The sequence below is a fragment of the Calonectris borealis genome, chromosome W, assembly GCF_964195595.1.
Source record: "Calonectris borealis chromosome W, bCalBor7.hap1.2, whole genome shotgun sequence".
Lineage (NCBI taxonomy): Eukaryota > Metazoa > Chordata > Aves > Procellariiformes > Procellariidae > Calonectris > Calonectris borealis.
In genome coordinates, this window is record NC_134351.1 from 54,924,130 (window position 1) to 54,937,081 (window position 12,952).

Genomic DNA, 12,952 nt, shown 5'->3' on the forward strand with positions numbered 1-12,952 from the left:
TAAATTACTTCAGTGTAGCCTATTTGGGGCACAAGCAAGGTTCTTCCCTTTTCTTGACCCTCACTGATTAAAAAAGTCACATTCTGTCCCTCTGACACACACATCACAGTCATGGAAACACTTGCTCCATTATCAGCAGCTATGTACGAGACAAAATGTGCAAGAAGAGATTACACACCATCCTGGGCATTACCACTAAATACCTTTGGAATACCTTTGATTTCAGATATGCTCAAACTGGCTGTTACCAACAGCTATTGAAGCAAAAGAAGAAAAATAAATAAACTATCTGACTGATGGATATGCTATTGATGTGGTTTAACCTGGCAGGCAGCCAAATACCACACAGCCGCTTGCTCACTCCCCACCCACCTCAGTGGGATGGGGGAGAGACTTGGAAAAAAAAAAAAAGTAAAATTTGTGGATTGAGATAAAGACAGTTTAATAGAACAGAAAAGGAAGGGAAAATAATAATAATAATAATAATAATAATAATAATAATAATAATAAAAATGGTAGAATATATGAAATGAGTGATGTACAATGCAATTGCTCTCCACCTGCTGACCGATGTCCAGCCCGTCTCCAAGCAGCGATCGCTACTTCCTGGACCACGTCTCCTATTTATATACTGAGCCTGATGTCATATGGTATGGAATACACTGTTAGCCAGTTGGGTTAGCTGTCCTGGCTATGCTCCCTCCCAGCTTCTTGTGCACCTGGCAGAGCATGGGAAGCTGAAAAAATCTGCCAGGCCTCCCCATATTTATATTTCAACCATCGTCCTCCATACCAGAGAGGCCTTACTCGCTTGGCTTGCTTGATTGCAGCGCATGTTTCACATTCATGGATAACCTGTGCAATAGCGTCCATGGTCAAGTCCACCCCTCGATCATGAGCCCATCTATATGTTGCATCTCTTCCTTGATGGCCTGAGGCGTCATGGGCCCACCGAGCTATAAATAATTCACCCTTATGTTGCCAGTCCAAATCCACCTGGGCCACTTCAATCTTAGCAGCCTGGTCCACCTGCTGGTTATTTTGATGTTCCTCAGTGGCCCGACTCTTGGGTACGTGAGCATCTACGTGACGTACTTTTACAGCCAGGTTCTCTACCCGGGCAGCAATATCTTGCCACAACACGGCGGCCCAGATGGGTTTACCCCTGCGCTGCCAGTTGTTCTGCTTCCACTGCTGCAACCACCCCCACGGGGCATTTGCCACCATCCATGAGTCAGTATAGAGATAAAGCACTGGCCATTTTTCTCGTTCAGCAATGTCCAAGGCCAGCTGGATGGCTTTCACCTCTGCAAACTGGCTCGATTCACCTTCTCCTTCAGCAGTTTCTGCAACTTGCCTTGTAGGACTCCATACAGCAGCCTTCCACCTCCGATGCTTTCCCACAAGACGACAGGACCCATCAGTGAACAGGGCATATTGCTTCTCGTTTTCTGGTAGTTTGTTATACAGCGGGGCCTCTTCAGCACGCATCACCTCCTCCTCTGGGGATATTCCAAAATCTTTGCCTTCTGGCCAGTTCGCAATCACTTCCAAGATTCCTGGGCGACTGGGGTTTCCCATTTGGGCCCGTTGTGTGATCAGTGCGACCCACTTACTCCACGTAGCATCGGTTGCATGATGTGTAGAGGGGACCCTCCCTTTGAAGCACATTCTTCACATCTTGTCCTGCCCGGACTGGCCCAAGGGCTACTGCCTGAACTATCTCCCGTTTAATTTGTTCAAAGGCATTTTCCGCAATTATTTTTTTTTTTACTTTTCAGCTTCTCGCATAAGAACTGAAATTTACTGAGAAAACAACTTACTCCTGAAGCTGTCAAATTTTTTCAGCGCAAAAAGAAAAAATCAAACTACCTTCCAAGTTGCTCTACTTAAAAGTACAGGCTATTGCAGGACGATTTTCTTTTCAGGTTGTTTTCCCCGCACTTTTAACCTTTTCATTAACCTAATGCCAAGGAGTTGGCTGGTTTTACCTCTTTCTCCTAATGCCATCATCATAGGCTGTTGTTTTACAAGTATTTAGCAGAGAGAATATTGTTTTCTACTTTTCACTATGTTGCAAGAAAACACTAAATACTCTGTAAAATGGTAGACTCACTGAAAAAGATCAAATCTCCTTCTAGGAAATCTGACAGCACACAGCTCTTTTTAATCTTGCTTGTGAAGAAAGAGAGGGAAGCTAGCTGGTTGTGGTAGGTTGACCTTGGCTGGACACCAGGTGCCCACCAAGCTGCTCTATCACACAGTTTAATAAAGCAAAAGCAAAGGCCACACGTGGAAGCAAAGGAAAACAAAAGATTTATTCTCTACTTCCCATCAGCAGGCGATGTCCAGCCACTTCCTGGGAAGTAGGGCTTCAGTACGCGTAGCGGTTGCTCCGGAAGACATCGTAATAACGAATGCCCCCCCTCCTCCTCCTTTCTCTTAGCTTTTATTGCTGAGCAGACGTCATATGGTATGGAATATCCCTTTGGTCACTTTGGGTCAGCTGTCCTGGCTATGTCCCCTCCCAAGATCTTGCCCACCCCCAGCCTACTGGTGAGGGGGGAATGTTGGAGAGACAGCCTTGATGCTGTGGGAGCACTGCTCAGCAGTAGTCAAAACACTGGTGTGTTATCAACACCTTTCTAGCTACCAATACAAAGCACAGCACTATGAGGGCTGCTATGGGGAAAGTTAACTCCATCTCAGCCAGACCCAATACAGTGGTACATGCTGTTTGAAATCCTCAACTCTGTGAAGAAAAATACTGAAATCAGTCTCGATTGATTATCTAAAGGTAATGAATGAGAATTGTTAAGACTGAGCTATGCCTTGAAAGTTGTATTTGAATGTTTTGAGTCAATTTGTGTATAGCATAGGAGAAGTAAAATTTGAGAAAGGCAGATTTTTGCTTGAAATTTCCAGTTTCAAAGAGCACTGAAACAATCCCTGGCATTTGTTCCAATTCCCTGACTGATGAAGCCAACCCTGCATACATGGGTTGATAAGTGTAGCAGCAGAACCCATTTTAAATTTGTTTTCCACTTTGTAAGCTTCTTCGAATCAGATACCAATATACCATATTGACACACATAATGTGCACATGCCTAGATAGATGGGTCAGAAACAAAGTAATATCTCCGCCTATTATTAAAGTTTTGTGTTCTCTCCTGTTATTGTCCCCTGGGATCTCTTCATTTATACAGATTGGGAACTGGTTTACTTTTCCATTCTCGATCCTAGATATGCTTCACATAAACAACAGTAATAACTATTCCAGCCACAAAAAAGATGCAAAGTCCTATCAATGCTTTCTATTCTGTTCTAAATCTAAAAAGAATATTTTATTTATTCCAGTTTGTTTACTGTTAACATTTCATCTTCTAATGGGAGAGCTGTCTGAAAAAGAACACCCTTTTCTTCCTGAACCATGCTTGCTGGAGTTTCTATGGAGTTTCCACCATGCTGAATCAGCATGGTGGAAAGAGGGAAGGTGCCTGGACTTTACCATACTGTAAAAAGTTTGTTGGCTGTGCTTCTCTAGTTATTACTCTTTTGAATCTAAGAACTGATTAATTTTTCAAATATTGTTAATTTTAAATAAGTTGCAGCATTTTTACAATACTGTTTTATTAGGGGAATAAGAATCCCACCTGGGGAAAATCTGATATTAGAGATTCAAATACATAGTTGAAGAGAAAGCAATGGTCTGTTAGAATCTGGGACTCCATCATCAGAAATGGCTGGCCCTATTGGAGCAGCAGCAGGAACAGAACAAATATCCTTCTCTTGGTTGGAGATGAGAGGATGTCAAAGTTTTCTCTTGTAAAGTAGTAACATTTATTTGTAATCATATTCTCAACATACCCTCTTGAGAGGAAAAAAGCATTCCAGTGAAATAAAAATTATCTTTTTTCATTTTTTTTAAAACGAGACAATAACTTCACCAAAATGCCATGCAGGAGCAACTTTTCAGAGGGCTGAAATTTCCTGAAATAAAATTGTTGCCACTTTCAAGCACATGAATCTACACTAGACAATTCCTACCTTCAGTAGCAGGCATCTCTTTACCGAGAGGGTAGTGAAACACTGGAACAGAACTCTGGAACTTCCTGGAGAGTTGGTCGACGCCCCAAGCCTGTCAATGTTTAAGAGGCATTTGGACAATGCCCTTAATCATAGAATCATAGAATAGTTTGGGTTGGAAGGGACCTTCTGGCCAGTGCGTGATCACTTCCAAGATTCCTGGGCGGCTGGGGTTTCCCATTCGGGCCCGTTGTGGGATCAGTGCGACCCACTTACTCCACGTAGCATCGGTTGCATGATGTGTAGAGGGGACCCTCCCTTTGAACATCCAGCCCAGCACCGGCAGTCGGGGTGCCAGGAGGAGCTGGGCTTCAGTACCAACCACTTCCGAAGCAGCTCGAACCCCTTCATATGCTGCCAATATCTCCTTCTCAGTTGGAGTGTAGCGGGCCTCGGATCCTCTGTATCCCCGACTCCAGAACCCTAAGGGTCGACCTCGCGTCTCCCCTGGGGCTTTCTGCCAGAGGCTCCAGGTAGGGCCGTTCTCCCCGGCTGCAGTGTAGAGCACATTCTTTACATCTTGTCCTGCCCGGACTGGCCCAAGGGCTACTGCCTGAACTATCTCCCGTTTAATTTGTTCAAAGGCATTTTCCCCATTTGAAATCGTTCTTCTTCCGAGTCACTTGATAGAGGGGGCTTACAATCAGGCTGTAATCTGGAATATGCAGTCTCCAAAAGCCCACAACGCCTAAGAAAGCTTGTGTTTCCCTTTTGCTAGTTGGTGGGGACATGGCTGTTATTTTGTTGATCACATCCATTGGGATCTGACGACGTCCATCTTGCCACTTTATTCCTAAAAACTGGATCTCCTGTGCATGTCCCTTGACCTTACTTTGTTTTATGGCAAAACCGGCCTTCAGAAGGATTTGGACTATTCTCTCCCCTTTCTCAAAAACTTCTTCTGCTGTGTTGCCCCACACGATGATGTCATCAATGTATTGCAGGTGTTCGGGAGCCTCACCCTGTTCCAGTGCGGTGTGGATCAGCCCACGGCAAATGGTAGGGCTGTGTTTCCACCCCTGGGGCAGTCGGTTCCAGGTGTACTGGACGCCCCTCCAAGTGAAAGCAAACTGTGGCCTGCACTCTGCTGCCAAAGGGAGTGAGGTAGGTTTTCCATCCCACTGACTCATGTCCTCTCCATGGTCACGCAGGTAAAACCACAGGGTGCCCCGGGGTCTGTATCCACTATATCCTCTCTCTTGAGCAGAGGGACGCTTACTCCTAATGGCTGAGATACTGGTCCATGCAGGTGGGAAGTAGGACGTATTTTCTTTGAGTTGCTGGAACTCCCAGGACAGTTTCTCCACAGCAGAGACACAGGCCCCTAGGGAGGAAGAGAGACTTCATCTTCTTCATCTTGCCGGAGTTGGCCAGCCAATTCATCCATCTTTCCAGGTCATTATTGCCAATGAGTTTGCATGCGATGCTGGTGCGCTCCGTACAAACTTCTGCCACATGGGTCACATGCACTGGACTTCATCTGGGTCTTTGTGTAACTGCTCGTTGTTCAGGTCATCATAAATCACCTCCAGCATGGCTAATTCCCTCAGGTACTGGATACCTCTCTCCATGGTGGTCCACTTGCCTGGGTGGCATATAACATCTTCCTTGAAGGGATACCTTTCCTTCACGCCTGACAGGAGTCGCCTCCAGGGGCTGAGGGCCTGTGCCCCTTGTCCAATCGCTTTGTCAATGCCCCCTTCCCTAGCAAGGGATCCCAGCTGCTTGGCTTCCCTACCCTCTAATTCCAGGCTACTGGCCCCATTATCCCAGCATCGGAGCAGCCAGGTGACAATGTGCTCGCCTGGACGACGGCTGAAATCTTTTCACATATCTCGCAGCTCATTCAGGGATAGGGATCGGGTGGTTACCATCTCATTTACGGGTTCTGCCTCTTCCTCCTCCCGTTGTCGTGATGGCCCTGGTTCATCTTCATCCCTTACTAAACGAGCTGATTTTCTTGTGTATTTCTTCTTCTGTACAGGGGCGACTGATACCGGCACAGGTTGGTTCTCTGGTTCAGCCGCAGTGCCTGTCACTGGGGTTTGGGTAGCTGCAATGCCTGTCGCGGGGGTTGGAGTATCTACAGTGCCTGTTGTGGGGGTTTGAGTAGCCGCAGTGCCTGTCGCGGGGGTTGGAGTAGCCACCGTGTCTGTTGCCGGGGTTGATCTCTGGACGGTATTCCTGAATAGTTGTTTAACCCTAAACAAGGCCTGAACCACATTCAGGAGACATAGCAATAGGAACATGCTTGTTTGAACATCCCAAGGATATTCAAAATTCTCAGGAACTGTTGCGGAGGGCTTCATGAGGAGGATAGAAGAAAAAGGAGTTTCTGGAGATATGAAAGGGAAGATGAAGGAGTGGGGGAAAGTGCCCCCCCGTCTCCCCCATAAATTGGATCTCCGAGGAGAAAAGGTAAAGAGTGTAATTATTAATAGTTTCTGAGAGGTGGCTCCCGAGGTACAGAGATGATGGCAATGCTGAGTACAGATACCAGATTAGACTCACGACCAATGATTTTATCATCTCATAAAACAGTGTTACACAGTGCAGCAAAATGATAACCTTGCCCCAGCTCCGAGCAGTGATAAACAGCACAACAGGGAACACATACTGCAAGTAAGGTATTACATACCCCAACATTGAGAGCCAGCCCCACAACTTTGAGAGCCAATACATCAACATTGTGACCAATCAATATAATGGATGCTTATAACAATTTTGCCTTAACACGCTTTGGTCAGATCTGTCGTTATCTCAACCCTTCGAGCCCCACATTGGGCACCAAAAAGGACTGTTGTGGTTTAACCTGGCAAGCAGCCAAACACCACGCAGACGCTCACTCACTCCCCCCAACCCACAGTGGGATGCGGGAGAGAATCAGAAAAGAAAAGTAAAATTCATGGATTGAGATAAAGACAGTTTAATAGAACAGAAAAGGAAGGGAAAATAATAATATTAATAGTAATGGTAGAATATACAAAATGAGTGATGCACAATGCAATTGCTCACCACCCGCCGACTGATGCCCAGCCAGTCCCCAAACAGCGATTGCTACTTCCTGGACCACGTCTCCTATTTATATACTGAGCCTGACGTCATATGGTATGGAATACCCCACTGGTCAGTTGGGTCACCTGTCCTGGCTATGCTCCCTCCCAGCTTCTTGTGCACCTGGCAGAGCATGGGAAGCTGAAAAAGTCCTTGGCTATGTAAGCACTACTTAGCAACAACTAGAACATCGGTGTGTTATCAACATTCTTCTCATACTAAATCCAAAACACAGCACTAGGAAGAAAATTAACTCTATCCCAGCCGAAACCAGGACAGCTAGACTTCACTTAACTACTACCAAATAGGTCATCATACCTTCCCACTTCTTGGCTGCATCTTTCCTCAGTCTCTTGCACCAATACTGGTGCTCACCTTAGTAGCAGTATCTGAGCTCTGGGACACAAAGTGCTAAACAACTATTCTCATTATTTTGTAGGGCTAGTTCTGTACCAGGTTGTTCCCTGACCTGGCTCATGATGAGTTCAGATGAATGGTGTTGGAATTTGCAGCCAGAAATGGGAAAGGCAGACAGCTGTTACATCAACTTAGCTATAAATAAAAAACTGTACCAAGTTGTGTTATTTTCCGTGAAAAGTCGTTTTATACATTTTAATTTTTGTATTGTTAAGAAAACTGCATTGCAGCAGGAATTCCACTAAACATTTTCAGTTAGCAACGTATTAGCTCAAGTCTCCTTAGAGAAAAGTTAATGATCGCTTCAGTTACCATTACTGGCTTCAGTATTTCTCACATAGTCTGAGGCCAGAACAGTTCAAATTTTCCCAGAATTAATATACAAATGATAAAGTCAAGTCTGTGGACTGCCTTCTTTTTCACTACAAAGAACTTAACGAGGTAAAGAGGAAAAAATCCCAAAGCAGCTTTTCCTGAAACAAAAAAAAACCAGACAACAGTTTTTATTGCACAGCATTTGAAAAAATAAGATGTACTGCCTACTACATATTGAACGATTCTGGCATTTTTCAGATGGGACTCTCAAATTCTTTTGCAGAATACATTAATTTCTGTACATAAATCCAGCAGGAAATGTGATTATGTGGTCAACCAAGCTGACAGGGTAGAAATATACAAAATATTTATTTTTTAGCACTATTGGAATAAACTTCAATATTTCAGAAATGGTACCCAAAGAAATATTATCCAAAAGAACATCAAATTCTGTAACTCATTTGACTAAATCTGCATTGTGTACTTGCATTTAAAAATATTTTTATACAATTAGACTTTTATAATGCAATATTACTTTAAAAGTGGTTTTTTTTATTCATTGTGCTGGAAACTCCTTAAGGAAAAATAGGAAAAAGATGTTTTTAAATGAGTTTAAACAAAAATTAAAGTGAAATTTTAAAAAATCTACTTCTCTTCTCCTTTGCCTTCTACATCCGGGTGGACACCTACAAATTCTGTAACAATAAAAGGATTTAGCCTCCCCCCGTTATTTGTATTTTCAGAAACTTTTATATGTGTATTCGATTTGTGTGGCAAGGTTTTGGTAGCGGGGGGCTGCAGGGGTGGCTTCTGTCAGAAGATGCCAGAAGCTGCCCCCATGTCAGAAAGAGCCAGGTCCAGCTGGCTCTAAGACGGACACGCTGCTGGCCAAAGCTGAGCCAATAAGCGATGGTGGTAGGGCCTCTGGGATAACGTATTTAAGAAGGGAAAAAAAACTGCTGCGCAACAGTAGCCGGAAGAGAGGAGTGAGAATATGTGAGAGAAACAACTCTGCAGACACCAAGGTCAGGGAAGAAGGAGGGGGAGGAGGTGCTCCAGGCGCCAGAGCAGAGATTCCCCTGCAGCCTGCGGTGAAGACCATGGTGAGGCAGGCTGTCCCCCTGCAGTCCATGGAGGTTAACGGTGGAGCAGATATCCACCTGCAGCCCGTGGAGGACCCCACGCCAGAGCAGCTGGATGTGCCCAAAGGAGGCTGTGACCCCGTGGAGAGCCTGTGCTGGAGCAGGCTCCTGGCAGGACCTGTGACCCCATGGAAAGGACCCATGCTGGAGCAGTTCGTTCCTGAAGAACTGCAGCCTGTGGGAAGGACCCACGTTGGAGAAGTTCCTGAAGGACTGTCTCCCGTGGGTGGGACCCCGCGATGGAGCAGGGGAAGAGCGTGAGGAGGAAGGAGTGGCAGAGACAACGTATGATGAACTGATCGCAACCCCCATTCCCCGTCCCCCTGTGCCGCTCAGGGGGAGGAGGTAGAGAAGATGGGAGTGAAGTTGAGCCCGGGAAGAAGGGTGGGATGGGGGGAAGGTGTTTTAAGATTTGGTTTTATTTCTCATCACCCTACTCTGAGTTTTGATTGGCAATAAATTAAATTAATTTCACTGAGTCAAGTCTGTTTCGCCTCTGAAGGTAATTGGTGAGTGATCTCCCTGTCTGTATCTTGACCCATGAGCTTTTCATTGTAATTTCTTCCCCTCATCCTGTTGAGGAGGAAGAGTGATAGAGCGGCTTGGTGGGCACCTGGTGGCCAGCCAAGGTCAACCCACCACAGTAATAAAATCACAGTTTTCATATTGTGGGGCCATAGTTCCTGCCAGGAGCCTGCTCCAGCGTGGGCTTCCCACGGGGTCACAGCTTCCTTCAGGGCACATCCACCTGCTCCGGCGTGGGGTCCTCCACAGGCTGCAGGTGGATATCTGCTCCACCGTGGTCTTCCATAGGCTGCAGGGGACAACCTGCGTCACCATGGTCTTCATCACAGGCTGCAGGGGAGTCTCTGCTCTGGCGCCTGGAACACCTTCTCCCCCTCCTCCTTCTTACTGACCTTGGTGTCTGCAGAGTTGTTTTTCTCACATATTCTCACTCCTCTCCCTCAGCTGCTGTTCCGCAGCGTTTTTTCCCCCTTCTTAAATACGTTATCACAGAGGCGCTACCAATGTTGCTGATGGGCTCAGCTTTGGCCAGTGGCGGGTCTGTCTTGGAGCCAGCTGTAACTGGCTCTGTCCGACATGGGGGCAGCTCCTGGCATCTTCTCAGAGAAGTCATCCCTGCAGCCCCCACGCTACCTAAACCTTGCCACATAAACCCAATACAATTATACAGGACAACAGGCACAAATCACATTTTAAAACTATCTAGCAATTTTGTCATTTCTATAGAATACTCAGGCTTTGATGAAGCTCTTTTTTAACATGGGGGTGGATTCATCAGCTGCAAAAGCAGACATTGTACATGCATATTCCCGCAAACTTAAGTTAGGAATTGCATAGGTGCATGTCTGAAAAAAAATCACAGCTCACTTTGAACCCCATTTTGAACTTTTCAAGTTAGGCCAAAGAAACTGAATTTACTTCAACATACATAGTTGTTTCCGCACACAAAAAACAACAAACTTTTTTGTATTATAAGCCATTGCAAAAAAATCTTCCATCACATCCCAGTGATGTGGCATGAGATCAGATATTCAAAGGAGTACACTTAATTCTTGAATTGAGACACCCCCAAAAGATTGTTAATATTGGAGCTAAATAGGAAATAGAAATCCTTTCTTTAAAAAAAAATCCATGGAAACAAGAAATCATGCTGGTGTGGGATGATGTGTTAAAATTAATATGTACTTCAGCATACGTAGAGCAGGACTTTGATTTTCAGCAAGCTTTACAGAAGCTCCTTCAAAGGCTTTGACACTTTCATTCCCCTTCCATGGGAAAGAATGACACCAAGAAACCTGGAACAACAGTGGGAGAGACCTGCACACTGCCGGGCAGAGAGACACCCAGTGCGCTCAACCCCATTTGTAGCCTGGGAGCAACTCTCTGGCTTCCCAACCGAAAGGTTGTCTTTTCCAATTTCTTTGCACAAGCAGAAAACTGACATGAGCTTTCCAGATAGTCTCTATCATTTCAGTTTTACCAGTGGAAATAATTTGATTTCTTCCTGTAGGGCTATAATATTATCTGCGGTTTCATTAATGACTTTTTAAAATTCTGCTGATACATTTACAATAGCTCTTTCTAGTTGAAAAAACCCCCTATCCATGGGATAAAAGCTCTTACAAACTGATGGAACTTAGTGCCACATTCTATCAGAGGGTTGTAAAGCATTTTCACATATATCTGTGGTGGGTTAAGCTTGGCTGGCTGCCAGGTGCCCATCAAGCCACTCTATCACTCCCCCTCCTCAGCAGGACTAGGGGGAGAAAATAAGATTAAAAACTCGTGAGTCAAGTTAAAAGCTGTTTAATAAAGAAAAGCATAGGCATGTGCAAAAGCAAAGGAAAACAAAAAAAGATTAATTCTCTACTTCCCATCAGCAGGCGATGTCCAGCCACTTCCTGGGAAGTAGGGCCTCAGTACGCATAGCGGTTGCTTCAGAAGACAAACGCCTTAATAACGAATGCCCCCCCTCCTCCTCATTTCTCTTAGCTTTTATTGCTGAGCACGACATCATATGGTATGGAATACCCCATTGGTCAGTTGGGGTCAGCTGTCCTGGCTCTGTCCCCTCCCAACCTCTTGCCCACCCCCAGCCTACTGGCCTTTGGGGGTGGGGGGGTTGGAGAGACAGCCTTGATGCTGTGGGAGCACTGCTCAGTTGGTGTGTTATCAAACCTGTTCTAGCTACCAATACAAAGCACAGCACTATGAGGGCTGCTATGGGGAAAGTTAACTCCAACCCAGCCAGACCCAATCCAGTCTCCACCCCTTGTTCCATACCATTTGCGTCATGCTCAGGTCCCACGTAATTTGATACATTTACATATCTTCTGACCATCCCCTTGTATCTATTTCTCATCCCCAAAATCCCCTCTTACCAAGACTTACAACTGATACTACATACTTAAACCATCTTTATACCTAACGTACAGATGTATATACATTCTCAGTAGCCACTATCCCCTGACCCTTAACAGATAGATAGATATTATTCCCCCATTCCATGGGCTTCCGCCACTCCCCCAAATGTCCATAAGAACAGGCAATGACTTGGGCCCCATGTGACGCACTGTCCTGGTTTTGTCTGGGATAGAGTTAATTTTCTTCCTAGTAGCTGGTATAGTGCTGCGTTTTGGATGTAGTATGAGAAGAATGTTGATAACACACTGATGTTTTAGTTGTTGCTAAGTGGTGCTTACATTGGTCAAGGACTTTTCAGCTTCCCATGCTCTGCAAGCGAGAAGGTGCACAAGAATCTGGGAGGGAGCATAGCCAGGACAGTGACTCAAGCCATGACATAACCAGGAATTCTATCCTTTGAGAGTACTGCAAAGGTAATTACTTCTTGATGGGCTAGGCCATCCTGAGTCCTGCCCTTGCCTGTGCAGCACCTGTCACCCCATCTGTCAAGATGGTCGCTCAGGACAGGAGACGCAGCATGTTTGATTGTTGGGCACCAACACCAGCTTGGTTTGGGTCATTGCTGCACTCACCCGATTCGTTGCAAAGCTCACTCTTCATCAGTTCAGGTATTTCCTGCTACATTACTTCCTACAACATACAACTCGCATCACAGATTATTTTCCCCCAAGGTTAAACCTCCTTGAGGCACATACCAGATCTCTCCATCCTTCCGCATTACCCACCAAGTACACCCAGGTCCTTGAGCAAAGACAATCCTACGAATGGTTTTGCCTTTTCCCAAGGAAGGAGCAACCCACACCGCCTTCCCCAGCCACCTCCCTATGTGCACTACAGGGACCTTATCTCCTCCCACAGTATATAAGGGCTTGGTTTGGGCTTTTGTTTTGGGTCTTTTTGGACCAGGATAGTTAGCAGATCCTCTGGTGTTAACCAGCCCAGTGGCTTCTGCTAAATTTATATCCCAGTGCTTCCATGCCCCATTGCCC

At 45.5% G+C, this 12,952-nt stretch overlaps 1 long non-coding RNA gene across 1 annotated transcript in view; it reads right to left on the bottom strand.

Moving 5' to 3' along the window:
• LOC142074860 (uncharacterized) overlaps positions 1 to 12,952 on the bottom strand; it is a 602,395-nt gene that overhangs the window by 324,248 nt on the left and 265,195 nt on the right. The window lies entirely within an intron of this gene.